The sequence below is a fragment of the Hyperolius riggenbachi genome, chromosome 1 (genome assembly GCF_040937935.1).
Source record: "Hyperolius riggenbachi isolate aHypRig1 chromosome 1, aHypRig1.pri, whole genome shotgun sequence".
In the NCBI taxonomy this organism is placed as follows: domain Eukaryota; kingdom Metazoa; phylum Chordata; class Amphibia; order Anura; family Hyperoliidae; genus Hyperolius; species Hyperolius riggenbachi.
Window position 1 is genome coordinate 124525990 of NC_090646.1, and position 16182 is coordinate 124542171.

The window sequence follows — 16182 nt, forward strand, 5'->3', positions numbered from 1 at the left end:
AAAATGCAAAAAGACTTCTACATCTTCCATTTATGTTTATGCAATTTTATTAAAGCAGATATCAAAATGTAAATTAACGCAGTCCTCCTATAAGAAAAAGTTATAATTACCTGCGCTGTCTTCTCCCCCAAAGCTGTCCTTGAAGACATTTACAGGCTGGATGTCCGCTTTAACCGGTGTCATACCACGCTAATTGAAATCTATGCCATTCGGGACCTGTTATCCCTACCAGGGTGTAGATTTCACTTAGCCCGCCGTTGCAGCTCACCCGCTCTGCTGTCGGAATGATAGAAGAGCAATGTGAGCCGGTCAGAAGCAGATTACATTGGCTCCTGACCCTGCGAACACCATGAGCCATTCTCATTGGGGGCTGGGGGTCCACTCCAACCCTGCACAAGTATCCACGGGCTCACCTCTACTAGACTAGTGCCGAAATTGCAATGCACGTAAGATGTACGAGTGAAATCGCCGCAGGGAGACTTGGGCGCAGGATACAGTAGATATACAGCTTAGCCTGCTCCTGCACAAGTCCCGGCGGCGTTACTATTCCCTCTCCAGGTCCACGTGGATGATGGGGAATGATGTAATACGGCTTACAGCTATCGCTGGCGACTGAATTAGTGTTTTAAAAGTAACTTCAGCTCTGTTTCCTGACGGTGCCTAAATTGCTCACTTTGCGCTGCTATAGCCGTAATTCCTATTACCTCACAGTCTATAGCTGCGCCAAATCTCCGACGCTGGATTTGACGTGATCGCACATAAAGCCGCAATAGAAAAAGAGGCAACAGGATTACATTTATCGCTTTGCCCCTGCAATATACCGAATGTGAGCGATTGTGCCTAGGAGAAAAGGGCTATAATGGTGTCAGAGAGCCTTTAAAACCATGAGTTTTCTGCATTGTGCATTTTACAGTTTTTTGGTGCATTTTTGTATATGTGCGCTTTTTCAATATTTTCTCTTTTCCATGGAGTAAAATTACAGTAACAGGAATCCTGAAAACCACATGTAAAAACAGTCCTCTCAGAGGCGTAGCTAGGGTTTTCAGTGCCCGGGAACAAAGGGCTGGTGCACACCAGAGCGGTACTGAAGCGTTTTATAAAACGATTGCAGGGGGAAAACTGCTTGGCAAATGAAAGTGAATGGGATGGTGCACACCAGAGCGGTTTGTTTTTCCCAGAAATGCAAACTCAGGGGCTGCAGCATTTTTTAGATTTCTGAGGCGTTTCTGGCTCAATGTTAAAGAGAACCCGAGGCAGGGTTCTGAGAATAAAATCCCCATACAGAGGCTGGATCTGTCTATAGAGCCCAGCCTCTGTTGCTATTTAGATCGCCCCTAAGCCCCCCCTGCGCTCTGCAATCCCCCCATAAATAACAGCCGCGTTGCTGACACGCAGCTTGTCAGAGTGGGCTGTGTTTTCCTTTGTAACGTCAGTCTCCGCTCTCCCCCGCCTCCTGCATCGCTCCGGTCCCCGCCCCGCGTCCCTTCCCTCCCCGCTGATTGGAGGGAAGGGACGTGGGCGGGGACCGGAGCTCTGCAGGAGGCGGGGGAGAGCGGAGACTGACGTTACAAAGGTAAACACAGCCCGTGCAGCGCGGCTGTGATTTATGGGGTCTCCCTGAGCGCATGGGGGATTTAGGGGCGATCTAAATAGCAACAGAGGCTGGGCTCTATAGGCAGACCCAGCCTCTGTATGGGGATTTCGTTGTGAGAACCCCGCCTCTGGTTCTCTAGGAAAGTGGAAAACAGCTCTGAAAAACGCTAGACCAGAGCGGTGTTCCAGGCATTTTTGTTACAGTAGCTGTTCAGTAACAGCTTTACTGTAACAATATTTGTAATCTGCTACACAAACACGATACAAAAACTGCTAGGCATGTTTAGAAAACGTCTCTAGTAATATTATAATTGGGATGATTTCTTTTTTTGTGTATATCCAGGAAAAAGACTAAAAAACCTTTAAGTCCTTTTTGATGTGGTCCACTTTACTTCAAAATAACTTGCTATATTTGTAGAAAGGACTATGAGGCTTTCAACAAGAGATCAATAGGCAACGACACGCTCGTTTCGGGCATATAGTGCCCTTCATCAGGCCACTGTATAAGCACTTTCTATATATCCTGTAGGCAACGCATGGCAGGAGCGAGAGGTATATCCTATCCTGATGGCAGGTGTCTAAATCACCAAGCAGCTATATACAGGAGTGTATATAGCTGCTTGGTGATTTAGACACCTGCCATCAGGATAGTGTGATATGTGTCTGCTTTGTCAGACCTAGTTTCTGTTATACCTCTCGCTCCTGCCATGCGTTGCCTACAGGATATATAGAAAGTGCTTATACAGTGGCCTGATGAAGGGCACTATGTGCCCGAAACGAGCGTGTCGTTGCCTATTGATCTCTTGTTGAAAGCCTTTTTACAAATCATTGAATTTCCTGTGATTTTCCATGTTATGAGGAGCATCCTGCAGAGACCTCCTTTTTAAGAATTTTGTAATTGTGTCAATAAAGATTTTGGATATTTTTGTACTACAAGATCTACAAGAATTTGTGCCTCATGTTTATACTATAGTCCTTTCTACAAATATAGAAAATGTCTCTAAACATGCCTAGAATCTGAAATCTGCTTCAAAAACCTCTATCGTGTTGAGGATCTGCTAGAGGTTTTTGGTGTGCACCAGCCCAAAGACAGTTTTTGCAACCCCCCTCTGGACAAAATGGGCGTGGCCACACATCAGAATGTGGTCATGGGTGGAGTCAAACGTTATTTAGATAGCTATACGTGCCCCCTTACCCCATTCAGATAGCCAGAAGTGCCCCCTTTAAATAGCCAAATGTATGCCTCTTTAGTTAGCCGGATGTGCCCCCTTCACCCCGTTTAGATAGCCAGATGTGCCCCCTTTAGATAGCCTTATTCTGCTGCTGTTAATGCTTCTGCAGAGGGAGGGAGAGAAGCAGGGGCACTTCGCCCGTCCAGCCAGCGAGCCACCTCTCATGCGAGGGTGTAATAGCCATGCTGAGCGCCCTCACAGTGCTGCGCCCGAGGACAAATGTCCCCCCTTGCCCACCCATAGCTACTCCTCTGCGTCCTCTACTACTCCACTGAACTATATTGGCTATCATTCATAAAGCATTTCCGCATGCGGAAATGCTTAAAACAGCTGACTTTACCGACCACTTAGCAAAGTCAGCATTCATAAAGCCTCTTTCCGCATGGAAAAATGACACTACCGAGCAGAGTGATAAATCACCGCCTTGTGCGGTGATTATCGGTACAAATGTAGCAAAATGTTCATTCATAAAGATCACCGCAAGCGGTGTGAGGTCGGGAAGTACCGCTCCCTCTGATGTGGCGATAACAATGTAAGTGAATGGAGACATACAGACCTCCCAGGCAGCTGCAGCAGAGCGGAACACGGAGAAATGTATCAACTCGGCAGCTTCCGTGTCTCCGCAAGCCTACAGCCTGCCTAGTTCGGGGAATCTCCGCACTGCTTCCGCACATGGATACATCTTCATGAATGCCCACCCAGAAGTCTAAAAATCCGCCAGCGGTGTTTTCCCGCACTGATTCTCTTTACCGACAGCCTGTTCATGAATGATAGCCATTGTGTGCATTTGACATGCATTTCTGAGAAATATGCATCAATTGCACATTTTCAAAAACCTATATGCATTTTAAAATGCACCCCACTCTCATTATGGACAAAATCACTGGCGTTTAATTCTGCCTAGACACGCCACAAGCCTCAAGTGAGGAGAAACATATAAGATTTGGGTCATAACGAGGAACGAATAGTATATGTATAAATAACATGTACTTGACACACATGTATCTGCAATTCTGCATAGAGTACAGGACGCTGCTATAGTCCATAGGGAAGCAGCATGATCAGCAGAGCACATCCACCGCATCGAGGCTCCCTTCATACTGCAGCTCCTCCTGTCACCTCCGAGTCCTCACACCGCTGCTTTCACTCTCTCTGCCGAATCTTCCAGAACGCTCGCGTCCCGCCCTCTGCCATTGCACAAGCCCGCCGTCGCTCGTCACGACGCTCTGTAGCTCCGCAACAGACCCCGCCTGTCTGTCGCTGATGCGCTCTCAGCCCGCCCCTTTTCCTGTTCCTGGCGTAAGCATTGGTGGAAGTGGGGGGAGTGACGTCATCAGCATCACTGGAGCTGGCCGTGGTCGCCACCGGAAGAGGTGCCGGTCCGACTCCGGTGCGGGATCGGGGTGAAGAGGTGAGGATGTGTCGGCCAGAGATGCGGGTGTTGTGACGTATTTGTGCGTGACGGGGGCACGTGTGTGTGATGAGTGGAGAGTACGCTGGCTGCTGCTGTACGGAATGAATGGAGAGAGATGCGGGCCTGTCACTGGAGAGCAGTGCAGCTAGCTGAGGTTTCAGACAGTAGCAGTCCTTCCGGTGCCCATACATCAAGCGACTTGGTGGCCAATTGACCATCTGATTTGATGAAAATCTGTGCCATAACAAGCATGATGATCAACGATTCAAGCGATTTTTAGCAGAGATTGGTCAAATGCATCGATGGGCCAGGCTCAGGCTAACATGGTTGATCTGGTGCGCGGAGGTAACGGCATGCGATAATGTGAGCAACGAACGACCGCTGTCCGTCCCAAATGTAAAGGTGCCTATATACACCTAATGATTTTCCCGCTGATATACAAGCAGATTCGATCACTGTGATCGAATCTGCTGTGAAATCGTTGCGCAAACGCTGACAGAACGATCGATTTCCGTCCGGAATCAATCATTCCCATCGATCTGTCCGTGCGAAAGATTTTAGTCGATCGCCGGCGGGTCGGGAGTGCGTCGATAGCGGCGTTCGAATGCCCGACGACCGACGCTGCAAACAGATTGTGATCGGTTTCATGCTGAAGCCAATTCACAATCTGTGAAGCTGCAGCCACCGCCTCCCCCCCTCGCATACATCACCTGCATCGGCCGGCGCGAGTCCCCCTCTGTCCCCATGGCTTCTTCTCCGCGCTGGGTTCCGGCCAGGCTGCAGCTTCATTGAACTTCCTGTCCCGGCAGGAAGTTTAAACAGTAGAGTAGGGTTGCAACGGTATGAAAATCCACGGTATGATAACCGTCAAAAAAAATACCACGGTATCACGGTATTATGGTATGCGGTATTACGCAATTATTCTCATTACAATTACCCTTATAAAATGAGAAAAGGTCAAAGTTGAACAAACTCTTCTTTGTTAAACCCTTAAGGGTTAATGTCCTCCTGTCATGCTTGAAATATTTACTCTTCTAAATGTCAAAAAAAAAAAACAACAATACCAAAAGTAAATCTCAATCCAAAATTGCCAACAGAGCAATTTTTATATTTTGTTGGCTGTCATTCTTCCCGTGTCACATGACTGCCTATGGCAGAGAGGGCAGATAATAACTCCATTTGAAAGCACAGTAGGTTAATATGTCTGCTTCCATGAATCAGGAAGTAGAAACTGTGCAGATTTATTTTAGGATTTGTATCAGCTGTAACAAAGAGAGAAATTGCTGTTGCATATCTTTTTGAGCAGAGAGGAGACCTTTTGAGTTCAGGTTTCCTTTAAAAATGCTGGTGGTACACTTTACTATACACATTAAAGTGTACCAGAGATGAAGCATAGTGAAAGTTTTATATATACCTGGGGCTTCCTCCAGCCCCATCATGCGCACGGATCCCTCCCACGCCGCCATCCTCAGCCTTTTCTATCGCTGGTATTGAGTACGGTAACTTGAGCCAGTCGCGGCCAGTCTGAGCATGCGCAGTGCGTTCTCTACAGCGGAGAATAATATATGCAGGCGTAGTACTATTTCTGGCTGCGACTGGCTGAAGTTACGGGACTTAGTACCAGCGATAGAAAAGGCTGAGGATGGCGGCGTGGGAGGGATCTGTGTGCATGATGGGGCTGGAGGAAGCCCCAGGTATGTATAAAACTTTCACTATGCTGTGTCTCTGGTTTCCTTTAAAGGATACCAGAGCTGAAAAATATAATGCAAATGGGGGGACATGTATTAAGTGCAGTCCTGGGCTGAGACTCAGCAGAGGATTTCTTTACAAAGTAGGGGGACAGAGGAGACCAGGGGGGAGCGGTGGGCATGAGGACTCATCATGACACATCACACAGACACACATCCATCAGGCAGACAACAAACACACACATATACATCAGGCAGACAACAAACACACACATACATACATCACACAGACACATGCATCAGGCAGACATACATCCATCAGGCAGGCAGACATACATCCATCAGGCAGACATACATCCATCGCACACGCAGACATCACACACACATATACATCAGGCAGACACACATCCATCTGACAGACACATCACACACACATGCCATAAATATACACACTGGCTGCATTTAAATACTGCACCTCTCCCACAGCAGCACTGCTAGTTATCTGCCGTCATAGCTTCAACTCCACGTGCAGTGTGTCTTTCTCTCTCTCCTTCTCCCGGGTGGGCGGCAGTGTTCATTTTCATGGGGGAGGAGCGCTGGCCATTCCTTTGAACACTGATCTGTATCAGTGTTAAAGGGAAGGTTCAAGCAAAATAAAAAAAATTAGTTTCACTTACCTGGGGCTTCTACCAGCCCCATGCAGCCATCCTGTGCCCTCGTAGTCACTCACTGCTGCTCCAGTCTCCCGCTGGCAGCTTGCTGACCTCGGAGGTCGGCGGGCCGCATTGCGTACATTTTTACGCATTCCCGCTAGTGCAGGAACATTAACACGTACATTTTTACGCATTACTGGTTCAATGCGTACATTTTTACGCATTGAACTAGTAATGCGTAAAAATGTATGTGTTAATGTTCCTGCACTAGTGGGAATGCGTAAAAATGTACGCAATGTGGCTCGCCGACCTCCCAGGGGGACTGGAGCAGCAGCGAGTGACTACGAGGGCACAGGATGGCTGCATGGGGCTGGTAGAAGCCCCAGGTAAGTGACACTCATTTTTTTTTGTTTTGCTTGGACCTTCCCTTTAAGCTCAACTCTGCAGTCGGGGGAGGAAGGAGACTGCGTGCATTGAGCAGGAGGGAGCACGGGCTGTAGCCTTTTCTCATTTAGTGTAGTTATTTTGAAAGGAATCACCTGGTGTCTCCCCCTCTGCTCTTGTGTTACAGTCCACAATTAAAAATAACACAAGCAGATACATTGCCGGGGAAAAAGATCTGTGTGCGCTCCAGCCGTGGCCGCGTCATCATTACAGGACGCGCTTCACCACCCAGCTCCTGCACTCATGTCGGCAAGCCTCCCGCAATCGGGAACTAGCTTTGGGAGCTTGCCTTCCTAACTTGGAGGGAGACGGAGAGCAGGACAATGCCGGAGCGGTGGATGCGGAAATGCAGCCTAAACCGGTATTTCCTAAAAGTGCACGGTACGGTTACCATGCATTGTAAAACCCCGATAAACCGTAATACCGGTAAATCGCGGCAACCCTACAGTAGAGCACCCTCTACTGTTTAAAGTGAACCTTAAGTGTAAAAAATAAATTGAATTTTACTCACCTGGGGCCTACCTCAGCCCCCTGCAGCTGATCGGTGCCCACGACGAGTCGCTCTGGTGCTCCGGGTCCCGCTGGCGGCCACTTCCGGTTTCGCCCTAAGGCTGGGAAGGCAGCCGTTTCTACGCATTCCCAGCCAAAATAGCACCCCTATGCGGCCATATGGCCGCATAGGGGTGCTATTTTGGATGGGAACGCGTAGTATCAGCCGCGTTCCCCAGCCTGACGGGTCCTGACGGCGAAACCGGAAGTGGCCGCCAGCGGGACCCGGAGCATCAGAGCGACTCGCCGTGGGCACCGATCAGCTGCAGGGGGCTGAGGTAAGCCCCAGGCAAGTAAAATTCAATTTATTTTTTACATTTAAGGTTTACTTTAAGCTTCCCCGGACAGGCAGTTCAATGAAGCTGCAGCCGGTCCGGAACCCAGCGCGAAAAAAGAAGCCGCGGGGACAGAGGGGGACTCGCGCCGGCTGGAGCAGGTAATGTATGTGGGGGGGCGGCGGCAGCTTCACAGATTGTGAATCGATCTCAGCATGAAACCGATCACTATCTGTTTGCAGTAAAGGCAGCCTATCTGTTGGTCGAATCTTATGGCAAATCGACCAGTGTATGGCTACCTTTTATATGTACCCCCGATGCCCATGCATTTAAAGTGACCCATAGTCGAGAATAATAAAGTGTTTATAATTACCCGGGGCTTCTTCCAGCTCTATTAACATGGATGCGTCCCTCGCCGTCCTCCCGCAGTGCTCGGTTAAGCCGCGATCAGCTTCGGTATTCTGCTCAGTTGAGCCCATCTTGTGCAGAAGGCCCCTGCTGACATCACTCATCCGAATACTGGAGCAGATTGCAGCTTAACGGAGGCACTCAGGAGGACGGCAAGGGACGCATTCGTGCTTATGGGGCTGGAGGAAGCCCCAGGTAAGTAAAAAAAAATCTTTAATCAGCTGGTCTCTGGTACACTTTAAAGAGAACCCGAGGTGTGTTTAAAGAATGTTATCTGCATACAGAGGCTGGATCTGCCTATACAGCCCAGCCTCTGTTGCTATCCCAAACCCCACTAAGGTCCCCCTGCACTCTGCAATCCCTCATAAATCACAGCCATGCTGTGAGGCTGTGTTTACATCTGTAGTGTCAGTCTCAGCTGCTCCCCCGCCTCCTGCATAGCTCCGGTCCCTGCCCCCGTCCCTTCCCTCCAATAAGCAGGGAGGGAAGGGATGCAGGCGGGGACTGGAGTTCTGCAGGAGGTGGGGAGAGCAGCAGACTGACACTATAGAGATAAACACAGCCAGCTCTGACAAGCTGTTTGTCAGCAGCGTGGCTGTGATTTATGAGGGATTGCAGAGTGCAGGGGGACCTTAGGGGGGTTTGGGATAGCAACAGAGGCTGGGCTGTATAGGCAGATCCAGCCTCTGTATGCAGATAACATTCTTCAAACCCACCTCGGGTTCTCTTTAAATACTTTACCTGTTATGTCGCCCGCTAGTGTCTGCCGCACAAGCGCCCCATGTGCTATAATGCCGGCAGCCACGTGGGGCACCAATGCGGAAGTACAGCGGACAGGTAAAGTGTTTTAATGCTTGGGTATGCAAGGGCACATAACATTTGGTGAGACGTGGCTGGGGGTGGCAAGGCGGCTTCACAAGGCTGATTCCCAAAAATTAAATGCTGCAATCAGCTTGCAGTGTATGGCCAGCCAAAAGATCTCTCTCAGATCAGATTCAGTCGGGAGAGAGATCTGTCTTTCTCGATCGGCCACCAAATCGCTTGATGTATGGTCACCTTAAACCAGAGATTAAACAAAAGGAAGAATTCATACATACCTGCGGCTTCCTTTAGCCCCCTTCTGCCTTACTGCTCCCTCGACACCATCCTCCGCTTTGGCTACCGGTAACTTTGGGAGTCGGGGCTTGCTGCGGATTTGCAGTATGCTCCCGGCCGCATTGCACCTGCGCTGACTGGCTGATGTTATCGGGAGGATTGCAGAGGATCCAGGAGGCAAAAGACGACAGCGATGGAGCGATCAGGCCAAAGGGGACTGGAGGAAGCCCCAGGTATGTATGCATTTTTCCTTTTATTTCATCTCAGGAACACTTAAAGAGACACTGAAGTGAAAAATAATGATATAATGAATTGGTTGTGTAATACAGATAATTACTAGAATTTTAGTAGCAAAGAAAATATTCTAATATTTTTATTTTCAGTTATATAGTGTTTTTTATAACATTGCATCATTCTCTAATATTTGCAGTTTAGACACTCAGCATTCTAAATGGGTTCAAAAGTTCACTCGCCTGCTCTGGAAAATCTGGTGTGCAGTTGGGAAGGGTCACAGAAGATTCAATATGACTGTCCACAGCACGACCCCACTCCATTGTGTCAGAATATACCTGAACGAACCCTATGCTTAAAGGAGGCTCAACCCGAGGCAGAGCTATCTAAGATGAGGACAGAATTATGTTCATGCAGGATTCACATACCTCTGCGCATTGTCTGTTCCTCTACTTGTCCTCCCGAGTACCTGTAATCACTCCTTGAAAAATTTGCCTTTTGGCTAAAGTCAAATTTTCAGACAGGAAAGGATGGGCTTGCTGCGCTGGTCCCTCCTACCACTCTCCCATTTCTCCCTCTTAACCACTTCCTGCCATATGAAAGTTTATCAATGTCCTATTTGTGCACCTTTAGTGCAAATAGGGTTTGTGCAAGTCCGCTATTGTGCATGCATTTGTTCTTTTCAGCCAATGGCATAAAGTGGTTAATAAAAAGCTTCTATGGTGGAAAATTGTAAAATTTTAAATACATTCATATAAAATGTACATTTCTCCCATAGTAAAATGCACTATAAATTATTTTTTTTCCTATGTTGCTGTCACTTATAGTAAGTGGTAAAAAACTGGCAGATCTGTCAGATTTTGGATTAGTCCATCTCCTCGTCTAGAAAAATTGTGGTCTCTAGGCTGAAAAAGGTTGGGGACCCCTGCTTTAAAGGGGAACTAAAGTAAGAGGTATACGGAGGCTGCCATATTTATTTCCTTTTAATCAATACCAGTTGCCTGGCAGCCCTGCTGGTCTATTTCTCTGCAGTAGTATCTGAATAACACCAGAAACAAGCATGAAGCTAGTCTTATCAGATCTGACTTTAAAGTCTGAAACACCTGATCTGCTGCATGCTTGTTCAGGGGCTATGGCTAATAGTATTAGAGGCAGAGGATCAGCAGGGCTGCCAGGCAACTGGTATTGTTTAAAAGGAAATAAACATGGCAGCCTCCATATACCTCTCTCTTCAGTTCCCCTTTAAAGGATATCTGAGCTGAAAACAAAAAGGTAATCCTTACTTACCTGGGACTTCTTCCAGCCCCTTGCAGTCTGTGTTCCTGTGCTGCCTTCCAGTGCGTCACTAGACCATAGCTGTGGTGACGGACATCTGCACATGTGTGGGCAGGTCCGCGCTCCTTCAATTGAGCTCCCGTGATCAGGCCCCCCTTATTTTACATAGCAGCCTCTAAGGATCCTCTTATGGTTGCTGGGCGTGGGGCGGGCTGTACTGTGCAGGCGCTAGAGTCCTGCACTAGAGTTCAGGTCCAGTTTAATTACATAGACTCATTTATTTATACTGCTGTTTTAAGGTGTATGCTCTTCTCTTGTGAAAGGTAGAGATTTATGTGACGTTTATGCAATAGGGCGTCCAGTATAGTGACACTGTATAATTTGTGATCACAGAGGCTGGCAGGAAGCGGTCACATGCATCATGCAGGTAAAACATACTGTTATGTGCTAGCTGGTGTGGCCCTTATAATAATGGGTCTAGAGCTCCACTATCAGTAAATGAGCTTTCAGCCCTTCTAGTGAATGTTCTGCAGACGAACCGAAATACAACTAGTGAGACGTCAGTAAAGGGGCCCATACACTGAGCTGATTAGCAGCCGATCGGATGCAAATCGATTGACCAATCGATCGATTTGCGGCCGATTTCGATCAATTTCAATCGATCTGACATGCTGGAAAATCTAGGTCGATCTGTTGAGATTGCTTATCATTTTGCATTGGACCTAATGATAAACTGATGGCAAAAAAATGCCATCAGGTCGATTTTCAATAGATTTATACTGAAATGTTCTTAAACACATCAGATAGATCAGAAATCTATCTGATGATCTATCTGCTGCTAATCTAACGAGTGTATGGCCACCTTATAGAGAACCAGAGTTGGGTTCTAAGAATCCTAATAGCAGACGGAGGCTAGCTGTGCATATAATCACCAGCCTCTGTTGCTATATATATATCGTCCCTCCAGGGCCCCCCTGCGCTCTGATCTGCCCCCCATAAATCACAGCCGCGCTGTCGACACGTAGCGTGTCACCAGCCGACGGTTTACAATTGTCTATCAATCTCCGCCACTCCCCCACCTCCTCAATAGCTCCTGTCCCCGCCCGCGTCCCTTTCCTCCTTGCTGATTGGACGCAATACAGAGGCAATACATTACCTGTTCCGCCGCCGCGAGTCACCTCTGCTCCATCTCCGCGCTGGGCTCCCGGGTCCAGCAGGCTTCACTTCTTCCTGTCCCGGCAGGAAGTTTAAACAGTAGAGCGCCCTCTACTGTTTAAATTTCCCCCGGCAGGAAGTAAAGAGAAGAAGCTGGAGAAGAGACAGCGGAGACCAGGGGATTCGCGCCGGCCGAAGCAGGTAATATATAGCTGGGGGGGGGGGCAGCTTTTCATGCATTTCAGCATTAAAGCATTTCATGCTGAAATCCATTCACAATCTGTTTGCAGTAAAGGCAGCCATACGATCCCTTTCTGATCAGATTCAATCAGAGAGGGATCAATCTGTTGGTCGAATCTGATGGCAAATCGACCAGTGTATGGCCACCTTAATGCTGTGAATACACGGTACGTTTTTTATCAATCGAGCTGCTGATGGCTCGATTGATAATATCTGGCGTGTCCGATACCCCGCTGAATCGATTCCGCGCTCGATACCTGGCGGGCAGGACAAAAGAATAAACGAAGCGGAAGATAAGGAAGCGCCTGTGGGGACGAGCGGGAATCGATCCGGGTGCGCGGGGACGCGCCGTAATCAAGCCAGCGGTACAGAAACGTACCGTGTATTCACAGCATAAGATACATTTAACTTAGTAGACACCATACAATTTTCTGTTACATTTTATGTAAGATTTTCTATAATTAGATTATTTTCTGTAAAGTACTGGTAGAGACTGGTCATTATCTCTGGTGCATTGTCTTCTGGTTATCTCCTGCTGAGTAGAACAATGCCTAATTTCTAGGCAGATAGATGGTTAGATCGATAATTTCCAACACGTTAGAAATTATCTATCTGGCAAGTGAATCTAACAGAAAATCTAAAGCCTCATCTACATGCGTAGATGAGGCGGCGATGTGGCTTATCAATCGAGACACATCGACAGGACGGATCTTCCCACCGCCGATTCCCTGCTCGCTCCCCGCGAGGGGACAATGGCAGGGAATCGAGCGGAACATAAGCAGCGCGGGGACGAGCGGGTATCTAATCCGGTGAGCGGGGACGCGGAAGAGGCGATCCGGCGGCTTATCGAGCCGCCGGATCGCCGCCTCATCTACACGTGTAGATGAGGCTTTATGCTGGGCATACACGGTAAGTTTCTTGCTTATCAATCGATCCGCTGATGAATCCCTTGCTTATCAATCGATCGCCGGATAGATTCCCCACTCGATCCCCGCGCGCGGACAAAAGCGGGGAATCGAGTGGAAGATAAGGAGCGCCCGTGGGGACGAGCGGGGATCGTTACAGGCGCCGGCGGGGATGCGCCAGGATCGAGCCACCGGCTCGATCCGGCGCATAATTGCATCCGTGTATGCCCAGCATAACAGAAAATTGTATGGTAGGTACTAGGCACTTGTTTGGGCGCTGGGTGATGCAGATATAACATTTGTAATATGCGGTTACTGATAATTATTTATTTAGAAAGGCCATTCACAAAGATTTGATAGAGCATTTCTTTAGGGCCTAAACCATGCACTGACTCCCTGCAACTACACTTAATGGAGCATCATTGCATTGTGCATAGAAATGCATGCAGCTGCCTGTTGTCAAAACCTAGTGCATAAGTGTACCTGTTGGACAGTACAATCTATGCACTGATTTCCTTGCGTATTGCACGCTAATGCTGGGAATACAAGGGTTGTTTTTTCCGCCTGATTCTCTTATCTTCCACTCGTTTGTTTTTTTTTTTTTTTATCTTTTTCCATTCACGTCTATCAGGAATCGAGCGGCAAAATGATCGAACGGGAGATCTGACATGTCGGAAATTATCTATCTAACCATCTATCTGCCGCCAAAACGACCAGTGTATTCCCAGCATAAGGCTGAAATCAGCTCAGCAACGCAACAGTGTGCCCACACCTTTTCTGATTAATCCAAACAAGTACCCCTTATGCTGCATTTTCACATGATTTTTTGAAAAAAAAAAAGCATAGGAACGCACATCAATGTACGTTAGTGGGCTAGCTTTCATATAATGCAATTTCACGAAGAGTGTGAAACAATCTGACAACATAATCCATTTTTCCACACTACAAATGTGATTCGCAGCCAATGTATTTCAATGGTGCCACAATGCATGTCTATGCGGTTTCTGTGCGGAAATCGCATTGCTTTTTTTTCCAAAATAAAAATCTCCTATTTCCTATAAAATCTATATTTCCTTCTATTTTCCAAAAGTTCCTATTTATTCTTACTAGTGCTGCAAGTGAGTGAGAGGTTATAACATGCTAACTAGTAGGGTAACAGCTGTTGCTAGGCAAAAATCATGAAATCTGAAAAAGACATGCAAAAAATCGTATTACAAACCATACAAAATTGTATGTGTTCTTGCAATGCTGAAAAAATGCATGGTAAAACTCTTTTTGATTTCATGCGTGTGGATTACATCGCATGTGTGGAAATAGGTACACGTCGCCGGATAGTTGGGAGCCAGGAGAGCTGAATGACTGCTCTCCCTGCTGCCGCAAAACTCCCCAACGGCGTTAAATACTATTCCCCCTCCAAGTTTTCGCAACTCAGATGGAGATGTAATTCGGGGTCCAGCAACCAGCGAAGCCCTGAATTACTCTGCATTACATTGCTGCTGTGGGCCCACTGGTTTCGGTGCCCAGCGGTGAGCTCCGTGCGCCGAAACCACCTGCTTCAAAAATATAGCCTTTGGCAATTGGTACTGTAGTACTTCGCCTGTTTTGCATAATGCATGTAAGTCATTGGACGCGTTTAAAAAAAAAAAAAAGACCTGAAAAATGCTCTCTGGTGTGTCTCCAGCTAGAGGAAGGCTCGGCTCCCACTTGTTGCAAAAATTTACCCGTTGGGTATGTTTTTGTAAGCTCTTGCTGCATTTTTCCAGATGTGCGGATGCGTTGCCTATAGCCACTGTGCATCTGCCTCCGGGTTACGAATGAGACAGTAAAGCAGGGCGAACCAGACCCAGAACTCTCCGGTCTGTGCAAAATGGACCCGCCACAAATGGGAACCAAGCCTTGAGAAGCTTAATGTGAGTACACTCACAATGAGTACGCCCCACGATAATGTGGGCTCGCATGCAACCCGCCGCATGCACAGAAGCGCCGACCCACAGGCGACCAGTGGGACAGCGGGGAGCACCTGGAGCCGCAGCGGGGGACCCAGAAGACATATAGGGGCTGGAAGAACCCCCTGGTACTTAAAGGGAATCAGAGAGGAAAAAATAAAGCAGTTATACATACCTGGGGCTTCCTCCAGCCCCATACGGGCTAATCGATCCCACGCTGCCGTCCTCCTCTGCCCGCAGCTACGAGAATCGGCTCTGCACTGATCTGTCAGTCAGAGCCAGTCTAAGCGTAGCAGAGGTGCGCTCTTTGCGTATCTCTGCAGGAGTGTATGGAGAGATACGTAGAGGGCGCACTTCTCCTGCGTAGCCCGGCTCTGATGACGTTAGCGACGAGAGCCCGTTCTCGTAGTTGGGGGCAGCGGTGGACGGCGGCGTGGGATCGATCAGCGCGTATGGGACTGGAGGAAGCCCCAGGTATGTATAACTGCTTTTTCATTTTCTTAGATAAGGTTCCTCTCTGGTTCCCTTTAAAGATTGCGTTTTTTTTTTTTTTAACCTCAGGAGTCCTTTAAGGACCATATTGGCCAAAGTTATCTATGATATGTTTAAAGTGAACCTCCGGACTAAAAATCTACTCAGCAGAACTGAAAAGGCTTGGTGTTTCTTTAACAGTTTCACAGCATCAGAACTTTGTTTTTCTTACCAAAGCATCATTTTTAGCTGCATTTTTAGCTAAGCTCCACCCATAAAAGAAAACTGCCTGGGCTTTTTTTCCCCTTATGCTGTGCAAAGCATGATGGGATTTCCTATGTTGTTCACCTAGCAACCTCGGAGGGGTGATCAGCACACAGGACAGTTGGAACTGTCTCTCATGCTCCGTCACCTCTTTTCAACCAAAAATATGGCTGCCCTCATGAAATCAAACATTTGCCTGTTCTTTTAAAACAGGGTGGGTAAGAGATTATATTACCTATCTATTTTAATTAACATAACTAATGTAACTTAATGACAGTATGTTTGTTTAGGCTAAAGATCTTCTTTAAGGCTTTACAAGTTTAAACTTAGCATTTGTTAAGCTA

General features: G+C 47.6%; 1 protein-coding gene and 1 long non-coding RNA gene across 4 annotated transcripts in view; one reads left to right on the forward strand and one right to left on the reverse strand.

Annotated features, from left to right (window-relative positions):
* Positions 1-4076, reverse strand: part of LOC137546123 (uncharacterized) — a 125062-nt gene extending 120986 nt beyond the window's left edge. For all 3 annotated transcript variants that reach the window (XR_011026182.1, XR_011026181.1, XR_011026180.1), the window contains exon 1: positions 3825-4076. This is a non-coding gene — a long non-coding RNA (uncharacterized lncRNA). The remainder of the gene's footprint in view (positions 1-3824) is intronic.
* Positions 4077-4116: 40 nt separating this feature from the next.
* The window catches only part of TMEM33 (transmembrane protein 33), a 38299-nt gene continuing 26233 nt past the window's right edge, over positions 4117-16182 (forward strand). Inside the window, exon 1 of the mRNA XM_068268153.1 lies at positions 4117-4236. The gene's annotated coding sequence lies outside the window, so the exon portion shown is untranslated. The remainder of the gene's footprint in view (positions 4237-16182) is intronic.